At 36.0% G+C, this 16,200-nt stretch overlaps 1 protein-coding gene across 6 annotated transcripts in view; it reads left to right on the forward strand.

Annotated features, from left to right (window-relative positions):
• LOC109254642 (contactin-4) overlaps positions 1–16,200 on the forward strand; it is an 893,345-nt gene that overhangs the window by 319,377 nt on the left and 557,768 nt on the right. The window contains exon 1 of one of the 6 annotated variants that reach the window (XM_053897544.1): positions 2,107–2,122. The exons of the other annotated variants lie outside the window; for them this stretch is intronic. The gene's annotated coding sequence lies outside the window, so the exon portion shown is untranslated. Of the gene's footprint in view, positions 1–2,106; positions 2,123–16,200 lie in introns of those variants that run through there. 6 annotated transcript variants of the gene reach the window in all.

Here is a 16,200-nt window from a genome sequence, read left to right on the forward strand (position 1 = left end):
CCTTAAGAAATAGTTTACATAGAAGTTTATTCATGAAAAGTAATTTACTTAAGAGAACTCTGTAAGAGAGGGATGGTTTTAAAGGACAGCGTTGTAGGAGAGAGTTTCTTCTGACAAAACTCTTCAGTATAATTGATGAGTTGGTTCCATTCTAGTTCCTGGTGACCCATCGAGCACTGAGAAGGAAATGATGCAGGAAATGAATGTTGTGGTCTCATTTGTCAGGCAGGGCCACCAGTTTCTTGTAGGACAACTGACTTTCCTTCCATTTTTTTCTCATGCTTCCCCACCCATCCTTCTCCCCTTCAGTGTTTTTCTGTCCCATTAAACCACTAGAGTGACTGCCCTTTTGATAGCATCTTAGCATTAGTTCTTAAAGATCTACATTTGTGGGGCGCCTGGGTGGCACAGTTGGTTAAGCGGCCGACTTTGGCTCAGGTCATGATCTCGCGGTCTGTGAGTTCGAGCCCCACGTTGGGCTCTGTGCTGACCGCTCAGAGCCTGGAGCCTGTTTCAGATTCTGTGTCTCCCTCTCTCTCTGACCCTCCCCCGTTCATGCTCTGTCTCTCTCTGTCTCAAAAATAAATAAACGTTAAAAAAAAATTTAAAAAAAGATCTACATTTGTATTGGCCTTCAATAGCAAAGAAGACAAGTTATTAAAAATCACAAGAGTTCAATAAGAAAGAGTATATCTGTCATTTTGATATCATGCCAAAGTATTTCCAGACTTAAACCACTTAAGTCAATTTTCAATATGTATTTAAATGTTCCCCTAATTCACTGAGGCTGGCTCTCTGGTCAACTGGAGGACCAGCATTTTAGGCCAGTTCATCTGTAGTGGTAACTGCTCATCCAGAGGTATGGTTCCACCTTATTTTCTTTTCATTTAGGTTAGCAGTCAGTTTTAATTTCATTAACCAGTTTAATGTATGTATAACTTGATCCATTTGTAGGTTATCTTGTTTTCTTTTAGGTTTTAAGTAATGAAGGACCAAATTGCTTTACATAGTTTATGTGATAAATAAATGTGTGATTAAGTTTGGACATTATTTCCTTAGGAAACTCTGGCCTCTTCCAGGATTGCTCCAATCACTTTATTTTATGCTCCTATAGGAACATTTATCTTTCCTTCATGGCAGTGTGATTTTATATATACCTGTGTGCTCTTCATTTTTTTATCAAGTAGTTTTCAAATGATGACTTTATATTGATACTTTTACCATGGTGAATATACTCTGTGAATAAAGTGTATAGAAACCACTGCTTTGTGAAGCTTATATTCTAGTAATCAAGACAAAAGGCTGGCAATGGGTGTTACAATGTCAGGTAATAAAAAGTACTTTACAGACTAAATTAAGCAGGGTAAAAATGGAGAATTGCCTAGGAGGGGCTGCTCTGTAAGATTAAGTATGCTAGTTAGGAGATACCCCTCTGAGGAGATGATGTACAGCCAAGAAACTGAAAGACAAGAATCAACCAGTCCTGTGAAGATTAATGGGAATAGCTCTTTAAGCAGAGAGGGGAACCCTGAGGGGGACCCAATTTTAGAGTAAGGCCAGTGATGCTGGGTGTGGGTGAATGAGGGAAAGTGATAGAAATGGGTATTATAGAGGCTGACACATCAGTCAAGGCCTTGTTGGCTGACATAAGTTCATGTCTTATTTACTTATTTATTTGTTTTCAAGATTTTTTAAATGTTTATTTATTTTTGAGAGAGAGAGAGACAGACAGAGCATGAGCAGGGCAGGGGCAGAGAGGCAGACACAGAATCTGAAGCAGGCTTCAGGCTCTAGCTGTCAGCACAGAGCTCGACACAGGATTCAAACTCACGAACCGTGAGATCATGACTTAGGCTGAAGTCGGATGCTTAATCGACTGAGCCACCCAGGCACCCATAGGTTCATGTATTTTTTTAAAGTTCATTGGAAATCATGTTAGGATTTTAATTGGTATTTCATCTGTTAGACCATCCCAGTTATATGAGGACAGAGTCTGCACTTAACTGTTACAGACCCAAAGCTAACACTTAATTCATATTGGATGGGTGAATGGATGTCAGACAAATGAATTAATGGCTCTCCAACCCTGTGGCTCTTTTACATAAGTGATGCCTTCAAAAAAGTAAGGCTTTTTGCTCATTTGTTTCGCTTTACCTTTTTAATATCAGACTTACATATAGTGTAACTATTTGGTGTTGCCTTTGTATCCCTTCACAAATATAAGTTTAAAATTTATTACATCTGGGGGCTCCTGGGTAGCTCAGTCAGTTAAGCATCTGATTGTTGATTTTGGCTTGGGTCACAATCTCAAAGTTGTGAGATTGAGCCCTGCATCAGGCTCTGTGCTGGCAGTGCAGACACTGCTTGGGATTTTGTCTCTCTTCCCCCTGCCCCCGCTCACACCGTCTCTCAAAGTAAATAAATAAACATTAAAAAGTAAAATTTATTACATCTAGATAATTAGAATTTACTGAGTCTCACACCTTGAATGTTACATCCTTTTTCTTCCTTTTGCTTGGTTAAACAAAAAAAAATCTGATTGGCCTGACGGCTTGAACATGATTGTCCACTTAAGCTTACTTGTATTAACATGTGATAACTAATCCTAAAGGATAATGCTAAACCAGATTTCCCAGTTCAGAGGTCAGAGGATCAGACATTAGCTGTTCTAAAACAATGAGATGGGATAGGCAGAATGACCACAACCTAGTTAATCCCCTTTAGGAGGTCTGTGGAGCCTGTATGTGTGTTAATGGGATTAGAAACAGACTCCTTGCTGGGCAGAGGTGACCTGAGCATCCTTGCAATGTCTCTCTCAGGGAGAACAGTTCTATGAAATCCACGTTCTACTACCTGAAAGTATAAAAATGACAGCCATTTGCAGTTCTTGATCAGTCTGCAATATAGAAGTGAAATCAAAGACTTTATGGAGAATAACATTTTAAAAATCTTTGCCATGGTTGTCTATTCAGGGGAAACAGCGATTTGAAAAGAAAAAGTGAAAATTGGAACTTACTTCTAATATCCAAGAAATGTTTAACTATGCCATTCAAGTATGTTTGAAATTCACGTGACTTAAAGAGACTAAATTTAGATTTAAAAAATAAAAGCAGTTGTGGCCACTTTCTGTAACAGGTCCATATAATATGCTCAAACATAATATGGTTGTATTTTTTAGTGTACCCAAGTAGACTGCTGTATGTATGTAACATTGAGCCCTGCCACACTTGTATGAAAATAAACAAATGTGATGTTAATATGACTTGAGCACAGGGTCTGTTTTTCTCTTCCATAGCACTTTAGAGCTTCAGAGAATTTTGTCACTGTCCCATTTAACTGGCATCTTTCTTAAAGGGCTGGTTTTATTCAAACCAATTATTTTCTAATTCTCTTCTTGATTTCTTTCCCTTGACTTCAGTAAGTCTCATATTCCAGGACATCATCCTGCAACTTGCTCATACCTTCAACCTCACTCCTTGAATTCAGTTCAGAATCTGATTTGGAGCTAGTATCTCTGAGTGTAAAACAGTTCCTGCTATAAATAAATTCATGGAGTATATTTAAGTTTGATACTAGATGAGTCACATCAGCATATGTTTTGCTTCATGTTATCAGCATCTCGTGGGTTGAGCTCTCTTCATTTTTTACTCTGAAAGTGACAGTGCTAAATATGTCTTGAGGGGCTAAGGCAGGCTCAGGAAAGTCTCCTTTCTGTGACTATTGGAGAGAACCAAGTTATAGCGAGCCTAGTGGTTTAACGAAAGAAGTATAATCCTTTTCCCTTTTAATTCTCCTTATTTTTGAGTGTCCTAGGTTAATAAACTAGTGGCTAGTAGTTAAGCGAAGATGAAAAATACCAACAACAAAGTAGTTTCATCCTGTTTTATAGATGAACACCTAAGCCTCAGAAGTGAATGACTTGTGTCCGTAGTCACAGAGCAATACAGTAACAGAATTGGGGTTTTAATCCAGGCTTTCAGTCTCTGAATGTAGAGTTTAAACCCTCCATGAATCTCTATCACTTGGCTTATGGTAAGTAAGCTGCCCATTTACCCATGGTTTAGGCATGTGTAGGACTGTGAGTATACAGTGAGCTGACAGCTTTTCATGAGGAAATAAACAGAAAATCCATTTTAGCAAGTTTGCTTACAGTGGCAGAACCTTTTTGTGTTTTCCCATTTGCAATTCCTTGAAGAATGATCTAGCACCTAGATTCAGAATGTAGGGATTTTTTTTTCCTGGTTTAATTTGGGATTGTGTTTCAAAATTGTAGGTTTATGGAGAGTCCCATTTTAATGTCAATGACTAGCATGTGTTTGAGTGCTTACTATGTACTGATTACAACTTTGTCTTTATCTGTATTAGCTCATTCAAGCATTATCCCAACCCAATGGATGTAGCCAATACTACCCTCGTTTCACAAATAAGGAATCACTGAGAGGTTAAAGAACTTACTCATGGTCACACAGCTTAATGTGTCAAAGATCCCCTGGCAGTCTGGCTTCAGAGCCTCTTGTAAAGGATTATCCTACACTACAGTGCTGGATATTATCCTACTACTACAGTGCTGAGGTTCAAATGAGTTAAGTAGCTAGCCCAAGGCCATATATGTAGCAAGAAATAGGGTTGAGATTTGGACCAGCTTCACAGGATTCCTGAACCTGTTCTCTTTACCACTGAATACATGAGCTGAATAAGACCCCTTCAGTATATCGTATGTCACTGTTTATTATATAAACAGTATCAAAAAGGTTGTGTTTCTGGCCCTTACTTCTCCAGTTATCGTGAATACCATGTACCCAAGCCTTTGTCAAGTTACCTTGAGAAAAATCCTCAATTAAAGGAACACCAAACCTAGAATCTTGGTATGTGTCTTGCTCATGGAAAATAACTGGTTGTCATATTATCTTTGACTTGCCCAAGATCACATGGCAAACTGTAATAAACAGTAGTATTAATATTAATGACAACAAAATAGTTATTTAGTGCTTAAAATGCAAATAGAATATTCTAGGATATATATATATATATATATGTATGTATGTATATGTACATATATGTGTGTATATATGTGTATATATATGTGTGTGTATATGTATATATATGTATACACCATATATACACACTATATATATGTGTATATATAGTGTGTGTATACATGTATTGTGTGCATACATATATATAAAACATATATATATACACACATATATATATACAGGCACATTTGTGTGTGTGTATATATATGTATGTATATATATAAAACATTTTTGGTATAATATAAACTTATCACATGTATATTATATATTCTTATTTCCTTTGAAAAAAGAAATTTTAGACAAGGAATTTCAGTAACTTGCCTGAGATTACTTAACTCACTAGGAGATGGAACCAGGATTCAAAATTAGATGGTCTGGCTCCAGAGGCTGCTTTTAACCACTAAAAAGGACCTAGTGTACTTTTTACTGCATGGGCACTTAAACATAATTACAATGTGATCAAGTCACTGCTAGTGTTTCATTTATAAAGAGATGCATAAAACACCAAAAATAATGGCAAATGCAATTAAATGATGGCATCTGTTAATCAGGCACAGATTCTACTATATCAGAAATGGTATTTTACTTGGAGGGACCAATAACACTTAAAGAACATATTACAGCTTTATTAACATACATGTGAGAATCTGGCACTCCATAGAGTGTCCAGCCACTGAAGGGATACTGCTGTCTCTGTGTATATACTATGTGTCTCTTAATCAGTAAACAAGAGAAAATTACTGCTGCCAAAGCTGTATATCTTTCTATGACAGGGCAACAGTGTTTGCAAAGCACTGGTGATTATAATGTTGATTTGTTCACTATATGGGAATATTTGTGTGTATCTATGGCTGTGTGCTTATAATTTATCTTTGTAGGGTTAAATGTACATACATTTAAGGAAGTTATGCATTTATACCTCTCAAGATAATTGTTTTATCTTATTGTCTATTTCAAAATTATTACAGCAGTGGTATAGTTTTAAAAGTAAGAGTGCTTGTCAATTGTTTTTTTTTTCCAGAAATTTGAAAACCTTTTAAGCTTAGGGAAAAGTTTGCAAAAACACTCTCCCTTCATTTTATTTTCCTGTACTAGTACTGTCCCTGTCTGAATTTCAAACCCCATAATTTATCCTCTTGGATTATTGCAATCACCTCCTAATTAATCTCTGTCTTCAGTCTCTCACTCCTAGAGTTGATTTTCTTTATCAAGACCTTTCCGTAACCACAGGTTGAATTTTGTTGATGGTTTTTCATTGGTACAGAATGAAGCACTAATTTTATAGTTTGCTTATGCAGTACAAGACATGTTGTAATTTAGTCTTGCCGTTTTAATATATTTTTGAGGTTTCAAACGCTTGATACTATCCTCTTTGCTTCACTAGTTGACTTCTGTAATAATGTGTCTTAATGACACATCGCCTACCCCCACCCTCAGCCAACATATTACATGTGTCTCCCTTCAACATTGCTTTTGTTTCTAGTTGTTCTTAGGTGTAACTTGCCTTAATATATCTACCTTCCCATCGAAGGAACCTAAGCATAACCTCCTGAATATACTAGATTTTAAGTTCATGCCTAACAGGTTGAAATATTGCTCACCAATCATAAATGTTGGCATATTCTAATTATCTAGTGTCTTTAAGAGTTAGTGTGGTAATAAAGATATAATAATTATTTTTCTGTCATTCAAGTCCATACCAGTGTATCAGAAGAAGTAACTCCACAAATACTCCCAAAGTCAGTGTTTACGACGAACTTCCCATACTATAAAATGTTGCATTTATATGTTTACATTATATATTATTGTAATGTGCTTGTTTGTTTTCTGTCTTTACTATTACAGTTAATATCCATAAGAACATTACATTTTTGGTCTTTTTATGTATATCTCAAGACCTAGGGGAATGTAGGAGAGCTACTTCCACTATTATATATGTAATAATGAGATATATTTCATGAGATATATAACCATATATATAATTATCATATATGTAATCTCTATACTCAGTAAATACATTTGAATGAATTTGTTGAATCCATATTATGTTTTGGGTTTTATCACATGTATTTCAAATGTGTTAGCCTTTTCAATTCTCTCAATCCAATATAAAAGTAGATAATGTTATTATCCTAATTTTAACAATGAGGAGGTATAGGCTTAGTATAGGTAAATGTCTTGGTGAAGGGTACTCAGGTCATAAGTGGAAGTATCATCACTTAGATCCAGGCTGTTTGAAAGAAAAGCAAATGTCCTTAGCCATTCTTATATACTTGCCCTAAAATAATTGCCTTAAGGAAAATTTTGCATGAACATGTAGGAAGAATTATGCCCAGTGGGATTATGGGCACTAACAGAGTAAGATCAAGCAGCCATCTGGTTCCCTATGAGGTGAGCATAGCCAAGCTCACATCATGCAGTGAAGCCTAGTGGTGACATACAAGCTCAGGGAGATGTAAAAGGATTTAGTACCAAGTATGCAGCAGAAAATGTAGTGATCAATAGGAAGTGTCATTAATCAGAATCTGAGTAACCAGAGAACCATGGACGAATGTGTTGAGTTAAAGTGGTTTAATATACTTATCTCTCAAAAAGGGGGAAACAAATGAGTATACAGGTGGATGGAAAAATAACCCACAGCATTCAGACACTATTTTCCACCATTGGAGTAATAGAGAGATGTATGTAACAACAGGCTTTCTCAGTTGCAAAAGAAAGAAACATGACTCAAATAAATTTGAGAATTACCATCCTTCGCTCCAGCATCTAAATTAAACACCAATCTGACAAGATTTAGAATACATCACTTCCTCTGTTAAGTCCACGCTGGTTGTCCAGCAGCCCAAATGCCCTCATCTGTTAATGGAGAATGATCCAATCTAATTTGTATAAGGTATGTAGATTAAATGAGAATGTAATGAAAATATTATTTGAGTGATGAAATACCATATAAATATGAGATGCTATTCTGTCATCAGTACCAAGCCACGCACGACTGCCTTCCTATCTCCAGATGTCTTTACTTAAAATTCCCAATTCATTTTATATTCTTTTTTCCAATTGTAAGTGTAATTTTCACTTTCAAACAAAAATCACGGTTTTAAAAGAGTACATATTATATGATCCTCTGGTCAAAGAGTGATACGGGGAGCTAAGGAAAGCCTAGAACCTTTATACATTGTAGAATGTATAGAATGATGTTTCAGACGTGTCATATTTCAAAGAATGAAAAACTAATAGAGGAAGGCATTGTTCTTTTTAGGATCAGTGCTTAGGGATCGTTTCATTGACTGAGAATAGAGTAGATTGGACTATAGGGAACAGGGAGTGTGGAATGAACCTGACGGGATGGGTCCAGAGATGCTATCAACAGGCCAAAGACCAAACAGATGGAGGAAAAGTAGGAGCTGAGAAGATCTGAGATAAATGATAGAAGGTAAGACCATGATGTGCAGCCAAACATAGGAGAAAACCAAGAATATACCTGAAATTTTAGAGTTTGAGTGAGAAAAAAACTGACTTGTTTCCAGGCACTCCTACTGTAATTCATTTAAAATAATGTATATTTTCTACATATGTCAAGATATCAGTCAAGTGTGTGTATGAGGGGTGGAGAGAGGAAATGTGTTTGCTTTTTCAGAAATTTTGGGGGCTATGCTAATTCTTGGTATTGCACATTCAAATAGTAGTTTGCTGACAGATTTAATATGGTAATTTGGCACTGCAATTCCTTGAAGGCATGAAGGTCTTTTCAGTCCCACTCTGCCTCCTGTCAAGGTTTTTTTTTTTTTTTTTTTTTTTTTTTTTTTTACCACGTAAGGGAACTCAGTCAAATACCACTCACGATTTTATTAATGAAGACTGAGTAACTCCCACAGTACAGGCTCCCTGCTAAAATGGAACTACTGAATTTGGCTTGAATGAAAGCCCTCCACCTCTAACTTTGAATTAAAGGTATCCTGTCCCAGGAAGAGTCTACCTGATTTAACCTAACCAGTTGCAGTCACTGATGATGGAGCAAAGAGAGAAAAGACCTGCTTCACATATCGAGGCTAGAACCACCCTGAGCTCAGCACACAAATTGTTCAAGAAAGAGAGAGCAAGAGAGAGATTCTAGGCATATCTTGGAGATAATGAGGGTTCAGTTCGAGACTACCACAATAAAGAATTATTTATTGTCATATAAATAATCTTCACTGGGAGTACATTACATCGCAACAAACCATTTTCTTTGCTCATCCATAAGAAGCAGCTTTTTATCCATTCAGGTTTTATTTATCATGGGACTGCAGCCCTTCAATCCCATCTTCAGGCTCCACATCTGGTTCTCATTCTGTTGCTCTTTCCACCGCATCTCCAGTTACTTCCTCCACTTGAGACTTGAACCCCCTCAAAGTCCTCCATGAAAGTTGGAATCAACTTCTTCCAGACCGCTGTTTCTTTTTATATTTCGATCTCTTCCCATGAATCACACATTTTCTTAATGGCATCTAGAATGGTGAATCCTTTCCAGAAGGTTTTCAACGGACTGTCCAGATTGATTAGAGGAGTCACTGTCTACGGCAGCTATATAGCCTTATGAAATGTATTTCTTTAATAATACTGGAAAGTTGAAATGGCTCATTGATGCATTGTTTGCAGAATAGATGTTGTGTAGCAGGCATGAAAACAACATTACTCTCACTGTGCATCTTCATCATAGCTCTTGGGTGACCAGGTGTATTGTCAGTGAATTGTAAAAGGAATCTTCTTTTCTGAGCAGTAGGCCTCAACAGTGGGCTTAAAATATTTAGTAAACCACATTGTAAACAGATGTGGTGTCATTCAGGCTTTGTTGTTCAATTTTTTCTTTTTTGTGTGTGTTTATTATTTATTTTTGAAAGACAGAGAGAGAGAGAGCAGAAGAGGGGCAGAGAGAGAGGGAGACACAGAATCTGAAGCAGGCTCCAGGCTCTGAGCTGTCAGCACAGAGCCTGACATGGGGCTCGAACCCACAAACCGTGAGATCATGACCTGAGCTGAAGTCAGACGCTTAACTGACTGAGCTGAAGTCAGACGCTTAACTGACTGAGCCACCCAGGTGCCCCTGAGTTCACCATTCTTAAGTGGTCATGGTCTTTGGTGCCCTGTAACAATTACAATGGTAATGTCAAAGATCACAGATCACCATAAATATAAATATAATAATAATAATAATAATAACGATAATAATAAATAATAATAAAAATTTGAAATAGCACAGGAATTACCAAAATGTGACAGAGAGACCCAAAGTGGGCAAAAACTATTAGAAAAATGGCACCAAAAGACTTGCTTAATTCAGGGTTGCCACAAACCTTCACCTTGTTAAAAAAATAAGAAAACATAATCTGCAAAGTACAAGGAAGCAAAGCACAGTAACATGAAGTATGCCAGTACACAGACATTCCTTTCTTTCGAGGTACAAGAGAGGAGAGGCGCCATTGTCTTAGTTCTGTCCCCCAAAGCGGGAAGGCTATTAATCTCTCACATGGCCTAAAAGAAGAATGTGCAGATAAAGAGAAAGGATTTGGTTTGCTCCTTCAGAATTAATCAATTTTTATTTATAAGAATAGAGAAGAAACATCCTTAAGTAAGGAAATAAGAATGACCTTGAAACTAGGTATATTATTATCCAGATATGGATATAGTCTGAATTTAATTTTTATTAATGTAGATAATAGCTTACATGGGCCTTATGGCGACATTACTAGCTCTCTAAAATTTAATTAGATTTTTAGAGCTTCTGTTAATGTCTTTTGTAGGATTATACAATCTGGGACATCACCAGTAAGCTTCATACATTTTATTTTCATTATGATTTGAAGTACGCAGGAATGAGGTATTTTGCATGGTAAAACAGTTTAAATTTAGGGTCTTTACTTAAAATTAACCCCAGAAAGTTGAAATCAGTGTTCTTTTTTTGAACCAAATAATACAAATACATGCTATTTATATGTATTTGTCTATCTTAAAAATATTTGTTACATACTAATATTACTGTTACATACCAGCATCAGCTACTTTTTTACCTTTTATCAAAATTGATTTTCTTATACTTAGACTGTAACAATATAAATGTATATATATACTCACAACAATTTTAAGATACCTGTTTTTTGATGCAATCTATTTTCTTTAATGTCTATATTTTTCTGAGTTTTTTTGTTATGAAATGTTTCTTTTTTTTTTTTTTTTCCTTTAAGTACTGGACCCTTATTATTCATGTAATATGCCTTCCCAGTTCCAGCAAATCCTTTAAATTAATAGAAATGTCTGTTCAACTTTTTAGAGTCACCACAGCAATGTGCTAGACACTTTCGTAAATTTTAAATCATTTATCTCCTTCCCTTAAAAGCCGAAAGGCCAGGAATTTGGGGCAAGAATTAAACGTCTATTTTATATAAGATACGCTCGTAAGGGGAGAGAGAAATTATTGGTTTGTTGTCTTCTTAATGTTAGTCAAATTCTTAATTTTAGGTCACCTACTAAAAAGGTACATTTTTAGGTGACATTCTGTGGCAGAGTCTGGGAAAGAAAAATCTATACATCATTGATAAGAAGAGGCAGCATTCTATAGAGGGCCAACAAAATGGAAACAGGAGTCAGAAATTTATGTATGGGCTTTACTGTTGATTAGATGTTTGATTTGGAAACTGGCCCAAGTAGAGTTCCCTATAACATGAAATAGTTGAGCAGGACATTCCCAGTATCCTTTTGAGCTCTAGCACTATAGAAAGTTAGTTATTGCAGGGACACCAAGTGTTACTTGCTTTGTGTATGCATCATGCATAGTCACCCAGGCTTTGTGCAGCCATCTTCTGCTGTAATGGTCCTGTCCTTATATGCCTTCTGGTGGCTTCAGAAAAAGATACTGTTGGGATGGGACTCAGTCTGACTTGATTGCAACCTAGTAATTACAAAGTACCAATTAATCATCATCTATAATTACAGTATGAGCTTGTTATTCATTTCCCCTTAGTACATTACATTGGAAATGGGGGCCTTTGGGCAGAGGTTCCTAAAACTTAAATGCATGCATATTTTTAGCCTTATACTTTTCATTGAATTGTTTATCTTTAATGATTGTCAGGCTTCTGTCCCTTTAGAATCAGTCATGTGTATTTATGCCCTTGATAGACTTCAAAGCTGAAAGGGATTAGAACATAAGGGAGTATAGAATAAACCATCTTTAATCAAATAGCTTAAATCATCATCTCACTGTGAAGATAAAATCACAACAAATATGAAACAATGGCAGGAAAAGGTCATGTGAAGTCCTGGCTTGTGAAAAAGGCAATCCCAAATAAGCCTGTTCCCCTGTTCTCTTGGAGCTCTGAAACGTTCTCTTTGGTTTAGATGTTACACTGCCCTAGATCATTGCAGATATTCATGGTTGTACTTTACAATGAATTTGTAATTTTTTTCCTGATTAGATCTTTGAATTTCTTCATAATGTTCATTTGAGGGAAATAAAATGATATACACTGAGACAGGTGTTAACATACTGTAAGACTTGATATATTTTGAAAAGAAATGGTAATGATAAATGACAGTGACCTAATTTGTGGAACAATCTTCTTGCATAAAATAATCTACTAGTTTGTAATTATGTGATTAACTTACCAAGAAAAAAAAAGTCAATCAAGTCCAAATTGTCAGGTTATAGAATCAAAAAATGTCTGGAACTTTTCAAATTAATCTGTTACCAACAGTGAGATTTCATGTCAATTCTACACATAAATATTATTCAAAATATTTCTAGGAGAAAGATGCTCATTTATTTGGTACTAAAATTCAAAAGAATAGTCAGGAAAAATAGCAAAAACCTCAAAAAAAAAGTAAGGTAGCTGCTTTTGGTTAGTTTTAGTGTTTATAAAACATGTCTGCATACATAAAACCCATCTTACAAAAAATAAATGACATAGTGAAGTGAAGTGTAATCAAGTACCTTTTAAAGATGAGACACGTCCGTGATCACAAAGCCTTTCAAAAGTACAGCTAACATGTTTATTGTACGCTTCATGTTCTTTTCACTATATCATTAAGAAAACAAAAATGAAAAATCCAAGGGATGTGGGTTCTGAAATGTTTTTAGTACATTTATTTGACTATGAATTAAATTCAGAATTTACAAATAATACATGAGGGTCATAGATAAGTATGCCTAACTTGAAGGTTGCTATTAAAAAATAGACAAAGCTACAATAAATATGCAATGGGAATTATAGTTTGATTAACATGCAACATCATTAGGATGATTTGACTTGAAAGCAATAAATTGTATGAGAATATATTTATAAATCCTAATTAAAGTTTAGAAGTTATTTGGAAAAGAAAAATCACAATTTCATAGAGTGAATATGAAAAATATGGAAAATATTAAGTGATTTATGCACATGGGTTTCTATGTCTTATAACATTCTAAGGAAGTATATATAATGAGCCCATATTGTAAGCAAGAAATTTGAGACTCAATTTCTTTACTGTCGCATGGCAAGAAAATGGCAGAGCCAGAATTCAAGTCTAGGTATTACTAATTTAAAAGTCTATATGCTTGTTGTCTACTTTATTAATGATCTTATCTGTATGCCATATTAACTGTCACATTAATTTGGTACTCAGTAAATACTTCATGACTTCATGACTGAATGGCTGAATGTGTGAACATTTAAAAAAAGTTATTGGGGGCACCTGGGTGGCTCATTTCGGCTCTGTATTGAGCGGAGCCTGCTTAAAATTCTCCTTCTGCCCCTTTCCTCTCTCTCTCTCTCTCTCTCTCTCTCTCTCTCTCTCTCTCTCTCTCTCTGTCTCACTCTTACTCTCTACCCCTCCCTCCCTGAAAAAAAAATTAAAACAAAACCTTTCTGGATCATGTTTATACTGAAGTGAGATTAAAATAGAGCTATTACACTCAGGAGTAGGAGCAGTGGGCCAATAGGTATAAGTAAGCCTTTTGGAAGTAGAAAAAAAAGAGTCTTGCATATATTTGGTGATAGAAAACTAAAAGCATTCAAGCACACTGCATCTTAGAGACAATAAAATCAGTAAATACAGTGTGGAAATGAATGATCATCGCTGGATTGCTCAGAGGAGGTGTATGAGACTCACCTAAAGGTAGGGGTGGAAAGGGCTGCAGCTGAGTGCAGCAGGGGCATTGGCAGACAAATATGCAGGAACCAATAGGCAAATTTAATATCAATAAGGAAGGATCATCAACCTGTGTTTGGCTTTGTAATGACCATTACTCTTCATTTGGGGTTATTGATTGTTCTAAAGGCTAGGACAACACATGTAATGACCTGTTACAGCCACTCTAGGTGAATGTCGGCCCTCCAAGATGATCATTATCTCCATAGGGTGGTATAAATTATTGAGGTGTTGAAACTACAGTACAAGGAAGAGAGGCAGAACAGGGAGATAGTGAATCCTTGTCTACTTCTTGGTCTGTTTTGTAATGGAAGACACTCTTGCTTGCATGTTTTCCATAATAGGAAATCTTTTCACTAATCTTCATTTAAAAAAAAAAAAAAAAGCTCTATGCCCAACCCGAGGCTCAAATTCAGGACCCCAATATCAAGAGTTACATGCTCTACTGACTGAACCACCCAGGTGCCTCTCTTCAGTAATCTTTAGTTTAACCACTCTGGTAGTAAGTGAGGAGATGAGTACATTTTACTATTAAAGTTTTACAATTTTGTTAGTGAAGGAGGAGGAAACCTCCAAAAAAGTGTGAAAAATTAAATTCTGTGTTTTAATAAATTGTGTGCTTAGCCTGGCGTGTCTCTCTTTCTTGCCTCTTGAAGTAGTCATTGTTGAAGTGTATCCTTTGGGGTATTACTTTTTGTCCCCAAAGGAGAACTAGAACCACATTTTGGAGAGAGGGCCATTGGTACAAGGTTAATAACAAAGTTAACTCTTGAGTCAACATCTAGTTAGCTAGTAGTGTCAAAACATAGCCACTGCGAACTTCAAAACTTCTCCTCTTCCTCTCTCTAATCCCCTCCAAATCAGTGTCAACAATTACATCTACTAAATTCAGATTATATTTGTTTCTGGTAAGCACCTACTGTCTGTTGGGACACTATGCTAGACACAGTATAGGCTAGTTATCTTATTTAATCCACACTACAGACTGGTTCCATAAGCATCGCATCCCTGTTTTAAATATCAGTAATTGAGGTGAAGAGAGTCCATGGAACTTTCCAACCCGGCCCAGATATGAGCTGATAGAACTGAGAAATGGGCTTAATAAGTGTATAAGCCCATTCATTGATATTTCATTACAGCAGACCTGCCTGAACATGGAATGGGTTGCCTTATGTAAGGGAGTGAGATCCCCATCCACAAAGATGAAGGAGGAATATGTCAACAGCTTATTTTTGTTATTCATTATTATAAATATTACCTTTTTTTTCTTTACAGAGGTAAAATTCACATAATATAGGATTAACCATTTTTATGTGAATGATTCACTGGTGTTTACTGCATTCACTATGTTATGCAAAGACCACTTTTGTTTTCTTCAAAATATTTTCATCCCCTTAAAATAAAACCCAGTATCCCTTAAGTGGTTTGTTACTCCTCATTGCTTCTTCTCACCCCAGCTCTTTGCAATTACCATTCTGCTTTTTGTTCTTTGTTGTTGTTGTTGTTTTTTTAATTTTTTAAAATGTTTATTTATTTTTGAGAGAGAGAAACAGAGTGTGAGCAGGGGAGGGGAGAGAGCGAGACAGAGAATCTAAAACAGGCTCCAGACTCTTAAAAACTGAGAACAAACTGAGGGTTGATGGGGGGTTGGAGGGAGGGGGGGGGTAGGTGATGGGTATTGAAGAGGGCATCTTTTGGGATGAGTACTGGATGTTGTATGGAAACTAATTTGACAATAAATTTCATATATTAAAAAAAAACCAAAACATTTTTAAATAAAATAAAATAGAATAAAATAAAATAAAATAAAATAAAATAAAATAAAATAAAATAAAACAAAATAAAACAAAACAGGCTCCAGGCTCCGAGCTGGAAATGCAGGGCTCCAACTCATGGAGGGCTCTGAGGCTTATGGACTGTGAGATCATGACCTGAGCCGAAGTTGAACGCTTCATCTCCTGAGCCACCCAGGTGCCCTGCTTTCTTTTCTTTGGAT

The sequence above is a fragment of the Panthera pardus genome, unplaced genomic scaffold, assembly GCF_024362965.1.
Source record: "Panthera pardus isolate Hobbes unplaced genomic scaffold, ASM2436296v1 HiC_scaffold_8, whole genome shotgun sequence".
NCBI classification, from domain to species: domain Eukaryota; kingdom Metazoa; phylum Chordata; class Mammalia; order Carnivora; family Felidae; genus Panthera; species Panthera pardus.